The sequence below is a fragment of the Balaenoptera musculus genome, chromosome 1 (genome assembly GCF_009873245.2).
Source record: "Balaenoptera musculus isolate JJ_BM4_2016_0621 chromosome 1, mBalMus1.pri.v3, whole genome shotgun sequence".
Classification (NCBI taxonomy): domain Eukaryota; kingdom Metazoa; phylum Chordata; class Mammalia; order Artiodactyla; family Balaenopteridae; genus Balaenoptera; species Balaenoptera musculus.
The window spans coordinates 69,706,180-69,730,845 of NC_045785.1; the positions used below are offsets into that span (position 1 = coordinate 69,706,180).

Genomic DNA, 24,666 nt, shown 5'->3' on the forward strand with positions numbered 1-24,666 from the left:
ATTCTGGAAGAAAACTTCCTTATAGGAGAAAAAAAAAAAGAAAGTAATTTGTTTTTCTATTTTTAGAGTCAAGGGGATGACTACCCTTACAGTGCTGTCAATTGATATTGTGCTATAAGCACAGCCCTGCATTACAGAATTGTCAGGAATCACCAGACTCACTTCAAGTTTAAATTCTCCCTTCCTTCGCCACTCAACCGTTACCCAGGCCATTTATCCCTACAGTTCAGGCTTCAGCTAGGCTATGGTAAACAACAGTGGAGAAGAAAGTTGCTTTCTTTCCTCTTCCCACCTTACCTCCCTCTCCTGATGGGGCATGCCCTGGGTGAAATGGGGAAATCTGTTGCAGTAGGTGCTGCTGTAACCTGATAATGGGACTCTTGGAATGGCAGATCCCCAAATGTTGGTGTTTTCCTTTAGTAAAACTTTTATTAGTTTTTTCAAGGATCAGCCCTACTTTTCCCCTCTTGAGGACTTCTCAAAGTCTGAGTAGCTGAGTGACATAGTCACTTGTTATATATCACTTTCCTATCAAACCTTTCACCACACCAATTACTTATGCTGAGGACATTCTTCTTGGTTGGGTCTTCTCAAGATTCATCCCATGTGCCCATCTTCCTTGGTTTCTATGGTATCCTAGAGAAAACATGCATCCTTTCTGTGCCTATGTACCTGGTTTCCCTGCCATCTGTCTATCATCACAGCCAAATATTACAACCTCCTCTCCCTTACATATTTTTCCAGTCATGTGTCAGCCACCCATTCTCTTTGATCCACAAACTCTTGAAGTTCTCTTTCTATGACTCAGAGTGAGAAGTGGAGTTCCTCTCTTCTCTACCATAAGAAGAGTATGGAGAAACACACAGCTCTCGGTGACTCTCTGCATGTCCAGTCTTCTCTGCCCTGATAAATCTGGCCTCCTTTATATAAGGTAAAGGAGGATGAGACACTATGGTGACAAATTAGTTTGAGGCCATATCTTAAGGTCCCAGGGCACAGGAATTCTAGTTTTCTCTTTCGAATATGTGGGCATTGGAAATTGATTGTTTTCAGTGTTGAAACCTTAGCTAAAACACCAAATCAAGAAAAAGACCAATTGGTGTCCTGTTTTATAAGCAATGAGAGGAAGTCTAAAGAAGTGTAAAAATGTTAATATTAATGAGACTGCTCTAGATCAGCACTACCTTTTTGGTTCCAGAAAGGAATTGGTAAACCATAGTCCACTCCTCATTCAAGTGTATAAAAGATTAGATAGTAAATGTGGATGGAAAATCAGAGACAACATATATTTGACCCATATTCATTTGACAGAACAAACTTTTACCATACGGGTATACATACTCTGATACACAAAGTAAAAACATGAAATCTAAGAAGGTTAAGTAAGTTGCCGAAATCTAAAGAAATTTATTTTGTAAGTAACCTAAAATCTCAATCTGAAAGTTACCTTACAATTTTTCTATTCCTCTAATACAGGTAGAATTCTAATCAGAACGAGCCTCGCCTGACAATTCTGTGTAACTTGTTAATAATATTAATGTGTTTCTTGTGGGAGTTGTAGTTAAGTGTATAAAGCATAATCATCTTTAATAATAAGACATCGATGATAGAGCAGCACAGTGCTTGCTGCATGACTGCTGACTACGGCTTACTGAGAATGCAGGTGAAAAATGGGCATCGTGATAAGAGGGGATGGGGGAAGTTAGGCTAAAAGGAGAGAACAGGAGATTTAGCTTTAGGCAAAATACTATAAAGAGTGTTCAAAATTAGTTCATTAGGATTTGGGGAATTTAAAGGCAAAGTGTTTCTCTAAGCAATAAACCCAGCAACTTAGAGACTTAAATGTTAAAGAATACTTTTGTCATTACTGCATATCGATATAACATGCTTATATGTAATGTTGGTTCAGTTCTATTATGGGAAAAGTTTATATATATATATATATATATATATATATATATATATATATAACATATATATATATAAACTTTTCATCATGGAAATGTCAAGCATATACACATTAAACATAATTTTATAATGAATCTCTGTACCCATTACCCTACCCTATTTATTGATAATAAATTATCAATATTCTGCCAATTTTGTTTTATCTATACCTTCCCATACTCCCCAACTTCTCACTTGATTATTTTTTAGGTAATGTACATAGCTTGAAATACAATGTACCTGAAAAACTGATACATCAATGTAACTCATAACCTGGATTATGAATGTTTTTAAGAAGGTATTTTGGGTGTAAATAGTTAATAAACTCTAGTCTCACTTGAAATTCCATTTCAACTTCTGTTGATAAATTATGAAACTTATTTGATGCCTGGATAATAAATTTAATAAAATTTATTGTTTGTAGGCAATTTTGAACGTTGACTGAGACTCACCAATCTTCTTCATTCCACATAAACTTAGTGTTTACCTGGGGGTATATCAACAGTTCATGAGTTTGATTTTAAATAAGAATCCCTGTGTTGTAGCATAGTGAGACATTTTTCTTCTTTTAAAATGTAATCATTATCCAAAATCGATATCACTATTCTCTTTTTTTTTTTTTTGGAGCTTTTTTTTTTAACATCTTTATTGGAGTATAATTGCTTTACAATGGTGTGTTACTTTCTACTTTATAACAAAGTGAATCAGCTATACATACACATATATCTCCATATCTCCTCCCTCTTGCATCTCCCTCCCACCCTCCCTATCCCACCCCTCTAGATGGTCACAAAGCACCGAGCTGATCTCCCTGTGCTATGCAGCTGCTTCCCACTAGCTATCTATTTTACATTTGGTAGTGTATATATGTCCATGCCACTCTCTCACTTCTTCCCAGCTTACCCTTCCCCCTCCCCGTGTCCTCAAGTCCATTCTCTACATCTGTGTCTTTATTCCCGTCTTGCCCCTAGGTTCTTCAGAACCATTTTTTTTTTTCTTTTTTAGATTCCATATATATGTGTTAGCATACGGTATTTCACTATTCTCTTTAAAGGCTAAGTTTTTATGTTCAGAGAAAGTTGATGCTTTACTGGTTTAGAAAAAGAGCTGTTCCTTTTGAAACATTAAAAAAAAAAACCACAAATACCTTAAATATGCATTAGAAACTATCAATGCTGAAGGGAAATCTGACAGCTATAAATTTTATATAATATAGCCTTATTCCCCACACACACCTCTGGCAACCAATAATCTGTTCTCTGCATCTATGAGCTTGTTTTTTGTTTGTTCGTTTGCTTTAGATTCCACATATAAGAGAGATCATATGGTATTTGTCTTTTTCTGTCTGACATATTCACTTGGAATAATGCCCTCAAAGTCCATCCATGTTGTCCCAAATGGCAATATTTCATTCTCTTTCATGGCTGAATAATAGTCCATTATGTATATATATGATATGACATATGTATCTCACATTTATTCATTCATTTTTAGATAGATCCTTAGGTTGCTTCCATATCTCAGCTATTGTAAATAATGTTGCAATGAGCATAGGGGTGCACATATCTTTTAGAAACTGTTTTCATTTTCTTTGGATAAATACCTAGAAATGGAATTGCTGAATCATATGATAGTTCTATTTTTAACTATTTGAGGAATCTCCATACTGTTTTTCATAGTGACTGCACTAATTTACATTCCCATGAACAGTGCACAAGGACTCCTTTTTCTCTACATCCTTGCCAATACTTCGTATTTCCAGTCTTTTTGAGAATAACCATTCTAACAGGTGTGAGGTGATAACTCATTGTGGTTTGATTTGTATTTCCCTGATGATTAATGATGTAGAGCATCTTTTTTGTACCTGTTGGCCATCTATATGTCTTCTTTAAAAAAATGTCTACTCAGATCTTCTGCCCATTTTTTAATTGGGTTGTTTATTTATGTATTTATTTTGCTATTGAGTTTTATGAGTTCTTTACATATTTTGGATATTAGCCTCTTATTAGATTTAGCAGGTTGCCTTTTCATTTCATTGATGGTTTCCTTTGCTTTGCAGAGGCTTTTTAGTTCGATATAGTCCCACTTGTTTATTTTTGCTTTTGTTGCTTTTGCTTTTGGTGCCAGATCAAAAAAAAAATTATTGCCAAGACCTATGTCAAGGAGCTTACCACCTATTATTTCTTCTAGGATTTCTATTATTTCTGGTCTTAAGTTCAAGTATTTAATTCATTTTGAGTTAATTTTTGTGTATGTCGTAAGACAGTGGGCTAGTTTCATTCTTTTGTTAGTGGCAGTTCAATTTTTCCAACACAATTTATTGAAGAGACTGTTCTTTCCCCGTTGTATACTCTTGGCTCCTTTGCATAATTTTATTTACAATTTATGTGTAGATTTGATTCTGGGGTCTCTATTTGGTTCCATTGATCTACATGTCTGTATTTATGCCAACCATACTGTTTTAATAGCTTTGTAATATAGTTTGAAATTAAGGAACATAATGCCTCCAGCATTGTTTTTCTTCCTCAAGATTGCTTTGACTATTTGGGGTCTTTTGTGGTTCTGTTTAAATTTTAGGATAGTTCAATATCTGTGAAAAATATTGGAATTTTGATAGGGATTGCATTGATTCTATATATTGCTTTGCATAGTATTAGCATTTAAAAACATTAATTCTTCCAAGCCATGAGCATGAAATATCTTTTCAATTATTTGTGTCTTCTTCAGTTTATTCTCTTAATGTCTTAATTTTAAATATACAAGTCTTTCACCACCTTGGTTAAATTTATTCCTATTGTATTCTTTTTGATGCAATTGTAAATGGGATTTTAAAAAAGACCTCTTTTTGACAATTACTGCATAGAAATGCAGCAGATTTTTGTGTATTGATTTTGAATCCTGAAACTTTACTGAATTTGTTTATTAATTCTAATAGATTTTTGATGGAATCTTTAGGGTTTTCTATATATAATATAGTTTCAGACATATTGTGCCATTCCCTTCTGTCCTGCAAAGTTTCTGCTGAAAAATCTGCTGCTAGGTTTCACTTACTCTCTCTTCTTCTAGGAACTCTATGATGTTAATGTTAGTTCATTTGATGTTGTCCCATAAGTTCCTTAAGCTATCTTTAATTTTTTTTCAGTCTTTTTCTTTTTGCTGCTCTTCTTGGTGGAGTTCCACTGCCTTGTCTTAGAGTTGACTGATTCTTGCTCCTGTTTCATCTAGTCTGCTGTTGAATAACTCTAATGTATTCTTCAGTTCAATTATTATATTCTTCAGCAAATTCTGTGAAGAATATTATATTATTCTGTATTGTAATATTGCATGATTCTGTGAATCCTATTTGATGCTTTCTTATGTTTTCCATCTCTTTGTTGAAGTTCTCACTCTGTTCATCCATTCTTCTCCACAGTTTAGTGAGTATCTTAATTATCATTACTTTAAACTCTTTATCAGGTAAATCATTTCATTAAGATTTTTTTTCTGAGGTTTTATCTTGTTCTTTTATTGGGAACATATTCTTTTGTTTCTTTGTTTTATATAACTCTCTGTGTCAGTTTTTATACAGTACGTGAAACAATCACCTCTCCCAGTCTTGAAGGAGTGGCCTTGTATAGGAGATAAATTTGTCATTCAACCTGTCCTCAGCTCCTGGTTGCCTCTTATACCTCTGTGATTGCCCTAATAGTCTATTATATGCTAATAGCTCCTAGTAGTTGGGGATGTGCCAAGACCTATCAGTTTCTCAAAAGGGAGAATCTCAGCACCTAGATTCAGGCTGATTAGAAGTCAGACCCTCAGGCAGCATCTTTTAAAGTATGCAAATATATGCAGACCAAACACATAAGGCAATCTGGAGGTGTCCCCTGAGCAGCAGTCGCAGAAATGAGGGATCCAGATGATAAGCTTTTTTCTGGGTGATACCCATGAGCTGGAGCATGGCAGAGGGAGAGTACCAAGATGGTATCCAAAGCTGATGTTCCTTGAGAGCAGCTTCAGATCAGTAGAGGACTAGATGTGTGCCTAACCTTAAGCCTGCCTCTCAGGTCAAAGCTCCAGCATAAACAAAAAGGACTCCTTCACATAAAGACTGGGGTGTGCACCCACTATCTTTGCAGTGCCCTGTGGGTGGTAGCTTGCCAAGAACGGTCTCTCCATTTGCCACAGTAAGTACATATTTGAAATTTAGTAATGCGTTGTGAGTCTACACAAAATATGAAAGAATTTTAATGTTGAAAGCTGAATTATTTTTCAGATTTTAAGTAATTAAAATGTGTTTTCTTATTTGGTAGTGAGCTTGTATTCTAGCTAAAGAGCTGCATCTGTGGGCTGCCAGAGTTACTCTTTGCACACTTTCAGGTTATTTGATTAAATTACTCTATACCTAAAAATTATTTCCACAGAGTGATTAAAAAGTAGACAGAATAATGTTCATTATATTATTCTCAGAACAAGAATTACATAAAAATTTTTTTGTTGAGATTTTGATATACTATGTTATTTTTGTAGCAACATTTGACTCAAGAAACAAAATGAGATCAATTAGAACCGTAGATTACTTAAGAATAATATTACTAATTTTTAATGGATTTCAAAGGACTTTTTAATGAATCATAACTTTTGATCCTCGTAGCAGCCCTATACTAGAAAAAGAGCAAGAATTTCCCCTCTTTCATCTCTGAGGTGATTAAAGCTCAACTTTATACTCTGTTCTCTGCCTAGTGTTCTAGAGCTACTTTCATTTTTCTAATCATTGTGGGTTTAATGTGTCTAAATTTATATTCTTTGTTGTCTAAAATTTCCACCTGTGGTATATTGAGAACAAGGACTATAGTTAATTTATCAGTTCTAGTTTCCAACAATGCGTGTTTGGTGAATGTGAGTTTCAACTTTAAGGTTTTAAGATTAAAATGACCTTATTATAGAAATTGAAAATGAAAGTTAGAAAACGTCTCCTGTTTTGTCTTCAGCCGGGAAAAAAACACACTAACAGCATATGTTTTGCAGAGTATTCTTTTCAAATATAATAGCAATCACACTACACAGTACACATAAATTACTAGCACAGACAGAACCAACAGCCAGAAGTCACATCTGGTAAATTGTGAAACAACACTTTTGTCTTTCAAATCAAGACTAAACTCTGTAGAGGGAAAACTTATTTTGTGATAAACAGAGTCTTAAAGTATTATGCAATTGACAAAATTTACTATGCATTTATGGTATTATGAGTTTACTGTATTTGGGTTTGTTCAAATCATTTCACATATCTAGTAGAAATTGTATCTTATGTGATGATTTAATCTAACCACAGCTGCAGCAATATAAATTACACTTAAAACTATGCAGATTGATTATAATCAGTTGTAATCATGTCTTATAATTACATTGCATTCTAGAGGCAGAGGTTGTTTAAGCCTACTCAGCACTGAGCTATATAAAGAAAATTTTTTGTTGTACATAAATTGCACATATATGCATATATATAACATATATAGTCATATGTATATAACATCTATATGTATATATACTCACTGTTTTTAGGAATGTGTGGATAATTTTACATTTAACAAAGAAGTTAATTAAATATCACAGATTTGCTTACTATTTCTAAATGAAGATGCAATACAAGATGCATTATTATATAGGGTATAAAATAATTGATCATTCCTTTAAAGTGATTCTTTAGTACAACTGTATAATATGGTGGCCATAAATGGGATATTTTTCATTAACTACAATTTTACAGAAATGTTTCTATAAACCATAATCTTACAGATATTTTTCTATAGACAGAAGCTAAATCTTGACTTTTTCCTTTATTGGAACTATGTGGCTATCTGCCATCTGTACCTTAGCAGACCAGTGAGTATTTATTTATAAGAATATAGCTTTAGATCCCTGGACCATATGATTGAATAAAATGTGGTTCTGGCTGAAGAGTTAGTGCATATCCTAAAGAAATAACCCTCTTTGCCCATAGAGCTTAAACAAGGAATGAAACACGCTATTTCCAATTGCACATTTACTTTATTGAACCCGAAAAGCATGTAGTACCTTGAAAACAACAACGGTAAGATAATATCCTGTTTAATTAGAACCAAAGAAAAAGCTTTCCCCTTCACTGTTGTGTTCTTACAACTCACATGAGTGTGGCAGTAATATTTAACTTGTCAGTCAAGATGTCTGACAAAATAATCATAATAATGAGTCTTAGGCAGTAATGAAAAGATGTGCCTGGCATATTGGTTTGTAAAATTTGCCAGACATTAAAATTCAAAGTTACTTTATATTAGCAATAATCTATGTGTTGTTATAAACACAACAGCTTGGCCATTTCTAGTTGTAATTACCAGTGATAAACTTGTCCAAATATAAAGCTATGCAAGCTAAGCAATACAATAAAAAATGTTTAGGAATATTTTTAGAAAACATTAAAGAAAAACTTTATGTTCAAAAATCCCCTTAAAAACAGATAAAATTTTCTGCCTATCAGAACATTTTATATATATGTATAAAATACTTATATGTACATATACATAAAATACATACAATAAATATATATCATGTATATGTACATATATATCCATACAATACTTTCCTTGCCCATAATTTAAAAAAACATGCAAAAATGACAGTTTGATGAAAGAATAAATGAGTTTTAGACTCTATTGATATAAAGGTATTGTTTAGGTCATTTTCTAGCCTGGGTATTTCAAAAATATTTGTGTATTTCTCATGACACTTTAAATATGCCTTATCAGCTGTATGTGAATTGTAAACCTCAGAATCATTTCTTCATAGTTAGTTAGAGCTATAGCTAGTTCAGTTCTTATGTACTGCTATATGAAAACCCTTCCGTGAATTATGGGCATCTGAATTAAAGACTCATTGATTTGGCACAAGCTGTGGGCCAGGCACTGCAACTATATTAGTGAACAAGATAGGCACATTCTTGGATGTGACACTTGGAGCTCAGAGATGAGACCTAACCTGTTCTACTCACCTTTAGCAATTCTGTCCAAACATCTCCTTAAGGAAGCCCTATAGGCCACACAAGACGAGGTCAGTGACTCTGTTATACATATTAGCAGTTTATACTCTTTCCTCTCAAACACACACATATATATTTCCATATATATGTATATATAACTGTATATATAATTGTAATTAAATCATTGGGTTATTAGTTGTTTAATGTCTGTTTTCCAGCTAGAGTATAAGATCTTTAAGGACAGAAATTTTATCTTCCTATATGTGCTATATTCTCAGTGCCTAGAAATTGATTTGCATAAAAGTTAATAACCAAGATTCCACTTGATTCTACCAACAATATCATATTAGTTGTGTTAAACTGGCTAATATAACCATACCGGCTTTCTTGGTTGATAGTTTTTTTTTTAGCCCCTTAAATACATCATCTCACTTCCTTCTGGCTCCCATGGTTTCCCCATGAAAAAGCAGCCGTTAGTCTTTCTCCTTTGAATATTAATTGAGGTATTACCTGAGCTGTTAATTGAGGATAGCTTTTATGTAATGAGTCACTTCTCTCTTGAAGCTTTCTGTATAGTCCTTTAGTCTTTCCACAGTTTGATTGTGATGTATATAGGTGTGGATCTCTGCCCTAATCAGCCCAGGGCCAGCCACTGGAAAACTAGACACAATCCCTAGCCAATCCTGAGGCTGCTCACCCTGCCTTGCCCATTCCTTCCCACAGAAACCACAAGAAAGGTTCTTGCCCACTTTTCTGCTCATTCTCTTTGTCTCTGGATTGACCCTGATGCTTCCCCCTGTGGTCCTGCATGGCATAGCATTCCTCCTCCTCTTGGAATTGATAGTAACAAACTATCTTTTCAATTGGCAATCATCTCCTAATTTGTTGGCTTTACCCTACGTGGATAATAATAAAACCTATATTTTAATACAAAGGCTACTATAGAAATGGGGAAAAGGAAGGGACTAGAGCAAGTTAGAATGCCATAACGTTCAGTATTCTTTCCAAGATTCACCTGTTTTTCTTAAACATATGCTTTTCAGACTTTTTTCAAACCCTTGATTAATTTTCAGAATCCTGAAAAAACTGGTTTCTTTTTCTTAATGAGGAAGTGAATATTTGGAGGTTCTTACTCCATTCTTCCTGCCGATGTCACTTCCTGCCTTGTTTTTGACTAAATGAATATTTTTAAAATTTTCTTTTATAACCTGTATTTGATTATTTAGATCCATCATCTACTTTTTGGGCAATTTTGAAATATTTTACGTCTGTGTTATAAACACCACAATGCATTGTTATTTTTGCTTTAAAATTAGTTATTATCTTTAAAAAAAGAGTAAAAATTATTTTTATATTTATATACATATTTACCATTTCTTCACTCATATCTGTAAATTCAAATGTTCCATGCTCTATCATTTCCTTTCAGCCTAAAGAACTTCCTTCGACTGACATCTTCTGTAGCGTAGGTCTTGCAATGTAGTGTGATGACAAAGTCTCTCAAAATTTATGAAAATGTCTATTTTACCCTGATTTTTCAAGGATAATTTTGCTGTGCATAGAATTCCTTTGCTTTTTGGACCATATTGCATCTGGTAAGATGCAGCATTTCATTTCTTTTTCTGGCTGCTTTTAAGATTTTCCACTTTGTTGTTTTAGCAGTTTGTGAATGCTGAAGAATGGTTTTCTTCTTGCATCTTATATTGATGTTTTTCACTAAAATAAGGAAATTGTTATTTATTATTTCTTTAATTTTTTTTTGAATCATATTATTTTCTTTCCGAGACTAAAATTATACATATATTACATTGGTTGATATTATTTTTCATGATGCAGCTCTCAGCACATTTTTTCAGTTTTCTTCTTCTGCTCTTTAGGTGGGATAATTCCTAATTTTTATTGATCATCTTTCTCCTGATCTACTGATCCTCTCTGCTAGACTGTCCAATCTGCTTTAATTCCATCTAGTTCAGTCTTCAATTTATATATTGAATTTTTCCAATTTTATAATTTCCAATCAGATTTTTTTATGGTTATCATTTCTCCACTAAGATTCTCGATCCTTTCACTCACTCTGTCAATCTTTTCTCTTAAGTTTTTGGCCATAATTATGATTGTTTCAAAGTCCTTTATTACTAATTCCAACATTTGAGTTATCTAAGGTCCTGAATTGACTGTTTTTTTTTTTCCTGATTATAGATGACATTTTTCTAGTTGTTCATATATCTAGTAATCTTGATTGCATGTAGAATATTTTGAATGATACATTTTAACTGGTTTAGATTCTGTTGTGTTCTCTTAAATGGTATTGGATTGTGTTTTAGCAGGCCATTAAATTGTTGGCAGATTCTCTTAATTCTTTCAGGCTTGATTTTATTTTTGCTAAAGCAGATCTATTCTGTTTTTGTTATTTGTCCCAAGGCACGCTCTTTACACTAGAAGGTGGTTCTTACTCTAAAGTTTGGTCTTTCTGGGCATCTCAGCTGAATTCCCAAGGTGCTTAGCAAGGTTTCTTTACTCTGGCTGACTAGGAACTTCCATGTCACCCAGCCATGTAATCTCCAGTTGGTCTCAGCCAGTCTCAGTAAATATGTTTCTCAGAATCGTTTACTGTGCATATGTAGTCTTGTCCTCAGCTGACAACTCATAGGGAGGCCCAACATAGACGTTTCACCTCTCCCATCCCCACAGCTCCCTGCTCTCTGGTACAGTACCTGCAAATACAGATGCTTCTGAAGTCCTCAACTTTTCTCTCAGCTCAGCAAGGCTGCCATGCTTGCCTTAGGTTCCATACTCTGCATGGAGTTAGAAGACTGGCCCTGTCAAAGAACCAGAGAGAACTGAGTCTGACTTCATATGTTTCCTTTCTCTCCAGGATCACAGTGCTCTGGTACCATCATCTGATAATAGTTGCCTCATATATTTTGGCCAGTTGTACAGTTGTTTAGGGTAAGAGTGAAAGTACAGTGCCAGTTATTCATGATGGCCTTTTTGTTTATTTATTTATTCAGAAGTTTAAAAAATAAGAGGAAGCCATTGAAATGAATCTCTCTCTCTCTCTCTCTCTATATATATATACACACACACACACACACTAGATACCATATATAATTTTATATTATTCCATGAATATAATAGTATTAGATATATACTGTATATTAGATTATATAATTTGATTTTTATAAATTTAATAACAGTATTATATGTGTGTGTTATACATACATACATACTAGAACTAATATATAGGCATGATTACTGTGCAATTCTAGTGTTACCTATAAATGCCTTATCATTTTGGCACTGTGCTTATTACATAAAGCAAAATGGGACAGGGGAGATATCTCCTTGCTGACATTATATGGTTATCTTCTTTTCTCATCTGATTCATTTTCAATGATCAAATTCTGTATTTCATTCCCATACATGATGTATATGGACTCACTTCAGTTTGAGCCCTAATTAATTAATTAATTTGCTGCTATAAATTTATGTCTCTGTAACTATCCAAATGTGTCTTTAAAATACAACCAGCATTAATTATATTTTTATAGCTCTGTAATATTGTTTTCTGTTTGCTATGTCACATAGTCTTACACATGCTAAAGGGGTATCTCGCTCCTAATTCGATTTATCTGCAGCAATTGAACCATGGCAATATTTTATACATCTCTCTGGATTTGAGAAAGAAGGGAATGACTTAAATAGTATTGCTACTTAGAAAAATGTCACTGACCCCTTACCTCCAGTGCTTGGAATACATTTACTCTAAACCACAAAATGTTCACCATCCCTATCTATGTTCCATTCCCAGCTGCTCCTGACACATTTTCCTTATAAACTGACAGTTTGGTAGACTCCCTGAAGTCTATTTTGACCCCCATTATATAAGCAGTGAGGGTAACATAAGAACATCCTCAGGCTTAGACATAGTCAATAGTTTACAAATTATTTTTCAACAAACTTTTATGGCCTATTATGGAGCAGTCATGGTTCTAGGTGCTGGAGATACAATGAGGAATAAAGTCAGGAGTCGATCTTTTGCATCTATAAGTTCTTCGCTGTTATCAAGGGTCTGGCATATAGTAAGCACTAGATCAATAATTATTGAATAATGAATGTTTAATTTTATATCAAGCCCTAAAGAATACAGTGGGATGAGAAAAAGAAACATATTTTTAAGCATCTTCACAATCGACAGTTGTCAGAATAGTATGATAAAATGTGAAATGTCAAGATTCATAATATGCTTTGTATTCATCATTATTGATTAATTTGCAGATTTGTATTACAAACTATCAATGCCATGTAAAGAATATTATTTCATTTTGTGATGCCAATTTTCTTTTGTGAATTGATTTTGTTTTTGACATAATTCTCTGGTTATACTGGCATTATGTAAGCATAAGCCCTTTTTTTGCCAGTCAAGCTCCCTTTCTTTGCCAGGAAAGGCATGGGACCCCTCCAGGGGAAGAAATGGGAACAGCTGTCCTATCCAGTGCTAGTGTCAACTTGAGTCTTTTTAGGACAATGATACTCTGGGCAACTCATGCACCAAACCGGAAGAATTTATTGATCTCCATATTAACAATTCTTAAGAAAAATTAATTACATACATAATGTCTTCACTTTATTTTTTCATGGTAAGCTTCATAGAAGCCAAGTGAAAATTTACAATGAAGGGGAGATTACTGTCAGAAAAATGTGTTTTATTATCTATGCCAGACTACTAGAGCTAGTTCTCCATAGCAGTTTTCTCTTCTGAAGCTGAACAGCAGCAAGGTGAGTCATTATTAGAAGCACAGCAAGTTCCTGGATGCAGCCCATTTGGTGAAAAGCTTATCTAAGGCATTCGATTGCATGTAGAGAGGAAAAAGGATTTCCAAAGCAGAAAGATATCTTTGAAGAGTTTACACCCCTAAAGTGATTTCAAAGCAACAAATTTTAGCTGCTTATAATTCTCTTTAGAAAGTACAATATGGCCTGCTCCAGATATACGATATTATAGTAGCCATTTATTCAAAGAGATGGCTACCTATAAAGACTTGAACTCCAGAGAAAATTAAAACACTTTCCTAGCTATGCACAGAAATTCTTTAAAAAGCATTTACCAATTCATTAAGTTCTCTCTTTTTCTTCCTTTCCTGGCCCCAAGTGGCCAGCTCTCAGCTATACACTGATGGAAAGGCCACTTTAAAAGGAGAGAGTTATTAGGAGAATGATTTGTTTCAGTGTACAATATTGTACAAGATGACTGGAAAATTAGGGCTGCATAAGGACAAACCTTATTTGCCCCCAAACATTTAGATTATAGGACTATTAATTGTAACTACCAACAAGAAACTGATTAAAAAGGGCACGATGCTTTCTGAAACATAGCTACTTGTGGACAGGGTGATTTATTTACTTTCACTTTATATTTACCTTTCAGATGCTTTAATCACAGGGGTGTTTACACTTTTTCCAGGTCATGAGTTTTAATTGCCATATACACCTTAGCATTAGCACATCATTTTGCACTGTTAGTTTCCTACATTACACATGATCTTCAGGCCATAGATGAATGCCTTTTGAAGCTATTGAATGCCTGAGTAAAATGGACGTTTTTCTGTATATATAACTCAAGGAAATAGTTTGATTGAAGAATATTATTATCTAGACTAAAAAGAGATACAAAGACAAATATGGTGTTAATTTCCCTTATGTCATTAGTCTTTATTTCACAATTTCACTTTCTAATCTGTTGCCTCACTGCCCTCTCCTGGGAGTAGGGCTGAAAAATTAAAAGAGTGACTTGTTTGCACTCTAATGTTGAACTTTGGAGGCAAAACTTTAGGGAATCGACTTGGCAGTGAACCAATGATGAGTTATTCACTGAAATATAAAATATCATATGGAGTGGTAGAACAATACAAGCAATGACATTAACTTTTGCCTGAAACTCTATTCTAAAATTATCCAGACCAGGACAAGAAAAATGCAAAAGTATTTTGGAAGCACTGTTTATTGAAATTGATGTGGAATGTGAGTTTGTGTGTGTGTGTGTGTGTGTTTTGGGTGTTTATTTCTACCAACACTAAAAACGTTGCTGAGATTCACTTAACTAACTACTGGATGTCAGTGTTGCTCCACTATTAAGAATTTGAAACAAAATATTAGGAGTACAAAATTACTTACAAAAAATAATACATTAGAAATTTACATTTATAGAAAGGATTAAATAAAGGCCCATTAAAAGAACTTTTATCCACCCTGCTTATTTTATTTAGTTTATTTTTTTTTCAGTAATTAAATTAGTTTAGATTAATCCATCCTAGGCTCAAAGTATTAACAAGATTTTTAAATATTTTCTCTTTGGATATTTCAATTTGTATATTGAAAAACACTGAAACCAGCTGAAGAGAAATAAAATAATGCTTTAAATAATTACCTATCTGCTATCTATCTATCTATCTATCTATCTATCTATCATCTGGATACAACATTTCATGGCACTGTTTTCTAATTTTTTTTTTTTTTTTTTGGAGAGAGCAGATTAAAATTAGTTTATTTAAAGAAAATATCTCAGATATGTCATGGCAACTAGCCCAAAGCAGATCTTAATACATATGTGTTTTATTTCTCACAGAAAAATACTTCGCTTTTAAATATTACTTCTTTATAGAGTTAGAAATTATTGGCATACTACACAGCAGTGTTTCTAGATCTTTTTTCATTACCTATTATCCATAAGAAAAAAATTTTTACAACACTAACAAAAGATTTTAAATACTAAGGAATAAGAGCTTATCTGTAGATTTGAGCTCTGGTAAAACAAAACCCATTGTATTATCTAAGTTTTTCCACCCTTCCCAAGCCAGTCTTCTCCCCCTTGGGGTCAATATCACCAACGTTGAAAATCCATGTTCTACTATTATCATAAAATTTCTATTGCCTCATAACAATCATTTATTCATTTCTCAAGCTTTACAATTACTTTTGGATTAAAAAATGACTATAGTTAATTAAACACATCATTACTTTTGTTACTCGTATTTTCAAAGGCTAATCTGGTACAATAATTAAAACTCTAAAATGAGTTATTGATTATTACTTAATGGTTATTTTTCTGACTTCAATGGGCTATTTTCATAATAAGTTTTGGTTTAGCCACCTCAATTCACCAATGAATAAAAACAGACATATATACAAATATAAACACATTACAAATTTTGAAAATAAAGCTTTTTCTTTGCTGAATTGTCTCCTCCACTTCCAAAACCCTTGTTTCCTTAAATTGTGTGAGTATATGCTCTAAAAGTTATACATAATATATTCTTGTCAATGAATATATTCAGAGTTGCTTTCCCTAGTACTGTAGCCTACATCTTTATTCCTATTAGCATTTATTTCTTTTTCTAACACAAACCATTTCAAAAAAGGGAAATCCAGAAATCTGTTATGTTTTCAAACAAGTTACACTTATACAATAAATAAAGTAAAAATCCTTAGGGAGATTTGATTTCTAAAGGCCAAACGTGGTTATTTGATTACTACTTATAGCTAAAATAAATAAATAAATGACTGCTACGTATACATATGGTTTAAAAGCAAATATAATTTTAAAAGATACAACTTATTGAATCTGGCATTATAGCAAATCATTTTCTATAGCTGTCTTCAAGTAAAAAATATGGGAGAATTAATAGTTCTTAACACTTTTCAAATTACTAGCCAACAAAAAGTAAATTCTTATCTCGTATCATTAAAGAATTGCCAACAGTTAAAATATTGTGAACGTTTTTAAAGGGAGAAAGTATTTAAAAATAAAAGAAGCTCTTAATATTTGGGACATACCACATAAAATATATCCCCAATGAATGATTCAATAATATTCTTCATTTACGAATGACAGCTGACTTCTGAATTTATTTTATTTAGTTGCTTTTCATAAGAAATACTAGTATGATTATATAAAAACATATGCAGCTCTGAAACCCCATGAGTGGCTTAAATTGTTTATAATTTTATCCATTTGGGCATGAGAATTGAAACAGTTAACCCTTAATTATATGTAATAATCAGGTGGTGAAAACATGGGTAATTTACATGAAGACTTGATTAAAAAGCAAATAAATATTTTACGAAGTCTTCATTTTTAGTTTTGTAACAAATGTGATCTTATGAAGACATTGTTAGGAGACAATTTTCATAGATGTCTCATATTTCTGCACATCTTTTGAGAAAGGGCCTGGACCACCTTTTTCTGGACTATCTTATCAAAGACGTTTGTAGAGCGAACAGCCTTGAAAGATATAGTCCCTCTTTTCCCCTCCTTCCCCCCCACCCACATTCTAAGCAAATGGGGGGGATTAGTGTACCATCCAATATAACAAAGGAAATGTCTGCTTCTGGAGCAAAGGTCAGGCAGGTTTACTGCCCATTATAAAAGACTGGATTCCTAAACTAAAAACACACCTCTGTGAGAATAGATGTCACTCCCTCTTTACCTCACCCTATGGGAACTAGATTTCAGAGATCTGGAACACATGGTGAAACACTGCTACTGCTATTGCTGTGAGTAATAAAGGAGTTTTGATGTTGTCAGCATTCAAAGAATAATCTCTCCTTTTCCCCTCCCCCTCTTTATCTCCTTCTTTCACATACATATAACATGAATATTAAGTTGACCCATAACCAAGTCTCTTAGAGGAAAAATACAGTTTTACTCTCTCTGTCTTGTTCTTGCCTGGGCCATCTGTGTAGTTCAAGTCAACACCACAGGTTAGAGGAGACCCTTAGGGAGAAATGATTTTCAGATTTCAGAATCGTTGATATTTTAGAAGGGGCATTCACTGCATATAACAAGGCGTTTGGGCCATTACCCCTCACAAGGTAGTATAGTGCAAATAATGTGAGGGTTTGGCCAGGGACCCTTAATTTAACACACTACCATTTCTTCACAAAGCATGACTATTCAAACTGTTAAAAAAAATTCAACTGAGTCATTTTTAAAGGTCTACTGGCTTTACTCAATGATTCATGAATTGGGCAGCATTTAACCCAGCAGATAGAAAGGAGCTCTGAGGCACTGTTCAAAATGAAAGGCTTTTATAGGCAGAAGAAAGCAGGAACAAGGAAGTTATACTAGGCCAAAAAACAGGTTGGTTATTGCAAAGTTACTTTTCTTTACAGGATGTCAGAGTTCTATCAGGCACATTACCTAACTCGTGTTGATCAGGCAATTCCTGATTGACTAGTTTAAGGTTCTATTTCTGGGAGAGCTGCAATTGTAATTAAGTCTCAGTTTGGTCACATAGAGCTTACAAAACTGGCTACTTTTTGGGTCCTTGGCTTTGTTTTTAACAATACTAAGAAACACTTGCAAAACAGTTCCAGTCATGTTTTAACAGCCAATGAGTTTTCCACAAATTTTGGAAAATGTTTGTGGTACTAAGAGCTTTTTGGTTTAGGAACTGTTGAGGACTGTGGTTCTAGAGCTGTGGGTTAAAGGGAAGAGAGGTTGAAATAGACATAAGTCTGCTTATATCTGAAGTTTAACCTGGTGGTCAAATCAACTGCCTGGAGTCACCAGTCCACTTTAGCAATACATTGTTATTTAATGTTCTTCCCTTTAAATCTTTCATATGGAGATGGATGGCAAGGATCTAAAAGGGATTTCTGTTTTTCTACTTTCACTGAACAAAATATCAGTACACAGTTTCTCTCAAAATTAGTCTTTTTTTCCCATTTAGTGAGAGAAATAGGAAGAGAATCTAAATTTCCTAACTTCTAGTATGAATTTTCTTCTATTCCTTCAAGGAATAGACAATGGCCCTTGCCCTTCCAAGGGAGAGAAATAAGAAAGGACATTAATATTAGGTGTTTTTTTGAATCCTGTCCTTGATCATGACCATTCAGATGACAAGCCTTCCTGTTTTTGCAGGAGCAAAGAGACAAGAGTAAGGAAAAGTCTCAAGATCTTTCCTCCTTTGGATGCCAACTTTAACTTAGTATGTAGTTAAGTAACTGAGGCCCAGGGAGGCTAGATTTCCCAATCTGTGAAGTGGGAGAATTCTCCAAAAAGGATTCTTGTGAAAATGTGATGATACATGCAAAAACAATTTGGAAAGCATAAAGAATTATGTAAAGGAACATGATTATTTTGACGAAAATAAAATGGTTGTTTAAGCAAATATGTGCGTTTTAAGCTAGCTGATACTATTAAGAGAACTGGGTTTGGGAGACATCTTTCTGTTCCTTGAATTACAAGTCCCTCAAGGCAATGGGTCAAGCCATGCTCATTTATGACTTTACTAGAGCTCCTAAAATAATGATTTTCTTTTATAAATCACTCAACAAATTGATGTAGACAGAATTATCATTTTGAATATTAGGAAAATAATGTGCTTTAAAAGAAATGTAGCATAGCAAAATGTTAGAAGAGCACTCTGTTTGTTAAATTATGTAGAAGAGATAGTTTAAAGAAGTTGAAGTTATTTTAATTCAGAGGAGATAAGGGTAAAAACTAAGTAGATGGATGTATATAAGTAGAACAAAGTAAATGCAATTAAATACACTAAACTAAATAAAAGATTATTCCTTTTGAAATTATTACTTTCTACAGATTGTTATGATTTTTATTTAATTTGATATCCTGGTTAGAATTAGAGCAGTGAGAATTATGCTTTACAATTACCATGTAAAAATATAGAACGCTTCATAAATTTGCACATTATTTTTGTGCAGGGACCATGCTAATCTTCTCTGTATTGTTCCAATTCTAGCTTATGTGCTGCTGAAGTGAGCACTAAAGTATATCATAATGACTAAATCTAAACAACTATATCAATGGCTTAAACATTTAGAGAAAACTGGTCTAAAATGGACCTGAAGTGTTGATGTAATAAGACATTAGGTGCAGTGGTTATATGTGGGCATTACATCTCTAGCAGGACACTAGACGGGAGTTAATATTTTTTTGTCTTCATAGTAAGAAAGAACTATGGAAAAATTCACCTATATCTTAGAAGGAAATTTTAATAGACCTATATTTAATAAGTCAATATAAGAATAGATATTCAAGAGTGAATCCATTGAAAACTAAAGAAATATATTTACCCTGGAGACTACCAAAGAAGAATAATAGTTTTAAATGTTGATTAAGTGTTAGGCAGAGTACTAAATGCTTGCATGTATTATCATCATAACAAAACTATAGTTGGGACTTTTTAAATATAATTTTATTGATAAATAATAAAACTCAGAGAAGTTCAGAAATTTATCCAGAGTCATACAATTAATAACTGATGATGTGGGGATTCAAAAATATGCCTTACTAGTTTTTAAGCCTATACAATTATCACATAATATAATTCTGGGGTTGATTCTACTTACTGTGATCAGTCTTTAATGAGGCAGTCTTTAACTGTGATCCAGGCTTGTGATCTCAAGTCAGCCTATCTAGTTTGAATTCTTGGTCTGAAGCTACTTAATGTGTGCTCTTCAGCTAATTGCTAACATTCTTAAGGTTCACACTTCTCATCCATAAAACAGAAAAACTAATAATACTTTCTTATTGGGTCATTTGTGTACTACACTGTAAACCGAGGAAGAAAGAGGCAGCAGATAGAAAGAGGGTTGTTTTAAGCATTAATTGCAATGATAGATTTGGTTAAAAATCAAAAAACACAATAAAACACACCACTTACCATAGTATCTGGTAATAAATAAAGTTTACTTTTATTAGAAATGCTATCAACTGCTACAGTGTTCCAAATTCTTATGACATTATTAAGGAAGAGAATATGGAGAAGAAAGTCAAGCAAGCCAGAGTAAAAATCCAGAGACACCTATATTGAGCAAAACAGAGGAGAAAAAGAGCCAGAGAATCAACAGTTAGATAGGGATCAGGAGGGTTTGGATAAAACCGTGTCAAGGAAGTTGAAGGAAGCCAAGCAGGTGTCAGCAGTGATACATACTTCAGTGGGCTTGAGGAAGAGACAATGTGAAAAGTGACATTGGGGTAAGTGGGGCGTAAATGTATTTGTGTGAGGTTGACTTGTCGAATATGTGAAAATTTACAGAGCGTATCCGAAGAGTTCTTAACCATTTTGTGTGTTAAGTCTGTTCTCCTGTGATTTAATCTAAATATTTTCATAAGAATGGCAGAATGCTAATAGATAGTATGAAAGAATATCTGACAGCACTGGCTCATAATCATGTTGGCAACTTGATTAAAATAAAATTATGGCTCATTTAAGTGAGAGTTAAAAAAACAAAATCTTTGTTGGCATTTGTTAATGTCTATGACATTACCACCACCTTCCTCTTGAAGTTCTCCAACTCCTTTGATATTTTTTTATATCCTGCTGTTTCTCATCTTCTTTACTCTTCAGGAGTTTTGCATTGACCATTCCTTCTGTTTGGAATTTTTTTTTTTCCTACAAACTACTCATTCTTTCAATCTTTAAAACAACTGAAAAGTCACTTTCTTTTTAAAAAAATACAAAAAACAAAAGAACAACAACAACAACAACACACTTTATAATATAACCCTCCAGACTAGGTCTTACTCCCCTGATACACATTCATTGCTCCCTATATATTGGTTTGTTGCATGGTCAAATTGTAATTAAAAGTAAAACTCTATTTTTTTCTAGAGAAAAAATATATTTTTTCTATCTTTATTTCCAGTCAGTCTTCATCCTGACTAGAAATAAAGGTCCACAAGTAGAGGAACAATGCCTATCTATTCTTCAATGACCCTCCAGTTCTTTACATATGTTACTATCTGTGGAGAAACAAAAAAAAGACATTCCCCTGGACTGAGGGTCTTTTCATCATATTTGCATCTCGAAGATATAACATAGGGTCTAGCATATAAATTGTTGAATATATCCATAAATGATGTCTCACTTTCCACATCTTTAACATTCCACATTTGCATAGAGTAGCACTGGATAGGTAGTTGGATACTGTACGTCATATGCTCCAGGTGTTCATCATCCAACTGAGCAAAACAAAACCACACATGGAACAAAACGAATGATCAAAATAAAAATAAATGTAAAGAAAATAAATTATATTTCAGCACTTGTGAAGTTAAAACCTGCTACTTATTTTGTCTTTGAGCGTGATACATTTTTCCAAAGAAGGTATTAAAATCTCTCTCTAGGTGAATATGCTAAGGTATAGAAACTCGCTGCTTGTGAATCTCTTAGCCTGGAGTCAGGTCAGGAATACCACCTGTGAAATACTGTAAAGTATGTACAATTTGACAAGCCAGGCAAGGATTTACTTGTTGCAGTGTTCTAAATCTTTTGTTCTTAGTTTCATCCCTCAAAATGTTCAAAGGTAGCTAAACATCATGCCAGATCAGGCATAGGGAGTGTCGTAATTGCAGAGTAGATATATTTGTTCACTTTGTGGGTGCATTATTTACAGCATTGTTGTTCTGGTCGTCAATTTGAATTGCATTGTGCTCGCTCTTATTTATGAATGTCATTTGCTCCCCTTGTAGTCATACCTACCTCTTCCTGTATCACTTCCAACATCCATAGGTGAACACAATACACAGAGAAGGAAACACACTGGCTGTGTCTACACAGAGACAGTGAATCAGTGGAGTCAGCTCTAGGACTATAATAAACAATGGATCTTAGATGCCGAGGGAACCCCAGGAGCAAGAGTATGTGCTAGAAGGGCAGAGTAAGAAAAAGATTTGAGGACAGGGTCTATCGAGGGACAAATAGAAAAGTCAATGATCTTAAAAAATCTACCATTCTGCAAATTAATTCTAACACTCTGAATTCTTCTTATCTTTTCTAGTAGCGTTGCATTAATATGTGAATAAAAGGATAAGAATTCACCATCGCCTACACTAAAATTCTTTTTGATGTTATAAGGAAAGTAAGTCATGGTATTTCTATTACTCTAATTTCAGATTAACATTTTCTAAATAAAGCAGCAAAATCACTAGAACTTCATCTGAGTCCACTAACACTTCTCTCTCCCAATGTTCAAAATGTTTCCAGGCATTTGGTGAACCTGTAGTTCCTATAAGGAAAGAATTCTTACCTCATTAATAAAATTTAGCTTTATTGAAAGCTGTTTATTGCCTTGCTAAATTGCCACCAGCTACTGCCCTCTTGACCTCATAGTGTCAGCTTTTCTTTTTCACACATGTGCATTTGATTGTTTTCATTGAAAGAGGTCTTCAGCAGTATTCAATATCTTTACCTGTTAGCAACACTAGTCTTTACTCTGGCCTGGTGCTTACAATGGAAAGAACTTACAGCACTCTAAGCGTCAGGCCCTATGCCCAAACTAGACTGCATTTATATTGTAAAGAGTAAAATAATGGGGGTTTTTCAAAGGGGAAATGAAATGTGTGGTTACATAATGGGGTTTGAAAAAATAAGGATTAAGGGCAGTAAGATATAAGAAAAAGAAATGTGAGGTTATATAATAATCAAAAGGTGAAAAATGATTTAGCTGCCAATGCCAGCTTGCCTTTTTTTGAAAACCTACTTTGTTTTCCATGATTTTATGTCATCTGAGTCAGCTTTCCAAAGGAGCTTTCTAAGTTTAGACCTAAACTCAACATACCTATCCTCTAGCAACACCAACATAACTAGATAAGCAAGTGACAAATAGTTATCAAACTCAATGTGAACAGCACTTGGCATTTAGAAAATAAAAGCTCTAAATGTTACCTTCTAGGAGCTTAAAATCTATCTGCAAGAAAAAATAAAGGAGAAGGAGAAAATGAGGAAGAGGAAAAAAAATGAATGAACTGTTTAATGATTAACAAGAAAAGGAAACGTAAGTGAAAATCCAATTCATTGACTTAAATTTTGGTGTTATCTCAGGTTTAGTTTTGCCTCCTTGGCTTCTAATTACAAAGCATTGTTAGGTGGCAACACACAAAATCACATACAGTTTCAACAACTACCTATACCCCTTTAGCTTGATGATAACCAAATCTATATACGTAGCCTGACTCTCACTCCTAAACTCTCCACGTGTACATCTTATTTCCTATGTAAGCTCTCCATTTGGATGGATTCTAACCAAATGAAAATCAGCATATTCAAAACCAAATTTGTCATTCCTCACAAACATTCTTAATATTCTTTTTTCTCTTACTACATTCTCTCTCTCTTTTTTTTTTAAGTGAATAACAAGAGTCATTCAAACTGGGAATTATTCCATACTGTCCCACTCCATTGCATACAGTTGTTTTTCTTTTTATTCCATATTTTTCAATTTATTTTAGTTCAATTCAATCAATATTTATTTTATGGCCACACTATGCCAGACAAAGCTGGAAACGATATGGTAGAAATTATGGTCAAGACATATGTTTTACAAGAAATTAAAAATATAAGGAGAGTTAGGAAACAAGAAGTAAAGAGTTGTAAAAGTATATGTAGCAAAGATATTTGGTGTAGACTTGGTGGTCTCTATAATTGTTTCTACATACTAACTCTCACTTAATGGCATGCATCTCATTCTCCCAAAAAATAGAAGCAAAACCAGGGCTTCTATAATCACATCCACTCCTTACCATCACCTGTGCATATAACCCCCACCTTCATCTTGCTGCTTTGTATGAACCACTCATTCCTGTATATAAGGCCAGATCATATACCTGTATAGGAAGCTCCATTTCTGAAACCTATTCAAAGAATCTCTCTGGCAATTCTTCCATGTCTTTTGCATCATCATCATCTTTCTTACTACTG

At 33.7% G+C, this 24,666-nt stretch overlaps 1 non-coding gene across 1 annotated transcript; it reads right to left on the reverse strand.

The window, feature by feature from the left end:
* Positions 1–19,621: 19,621 nt before the first annotated feature.
* LOC118887030 lies at positions 19,622–19,728 on the reverse strand. The gene has a single exon (XR_005017861.1). It is a non-coding gene; the product is annotated as a U6 spliceosomal RNA (small nuclear RNA).
* Positions 19,729–24,666: the final 4,938 nt, after the last annotated feature.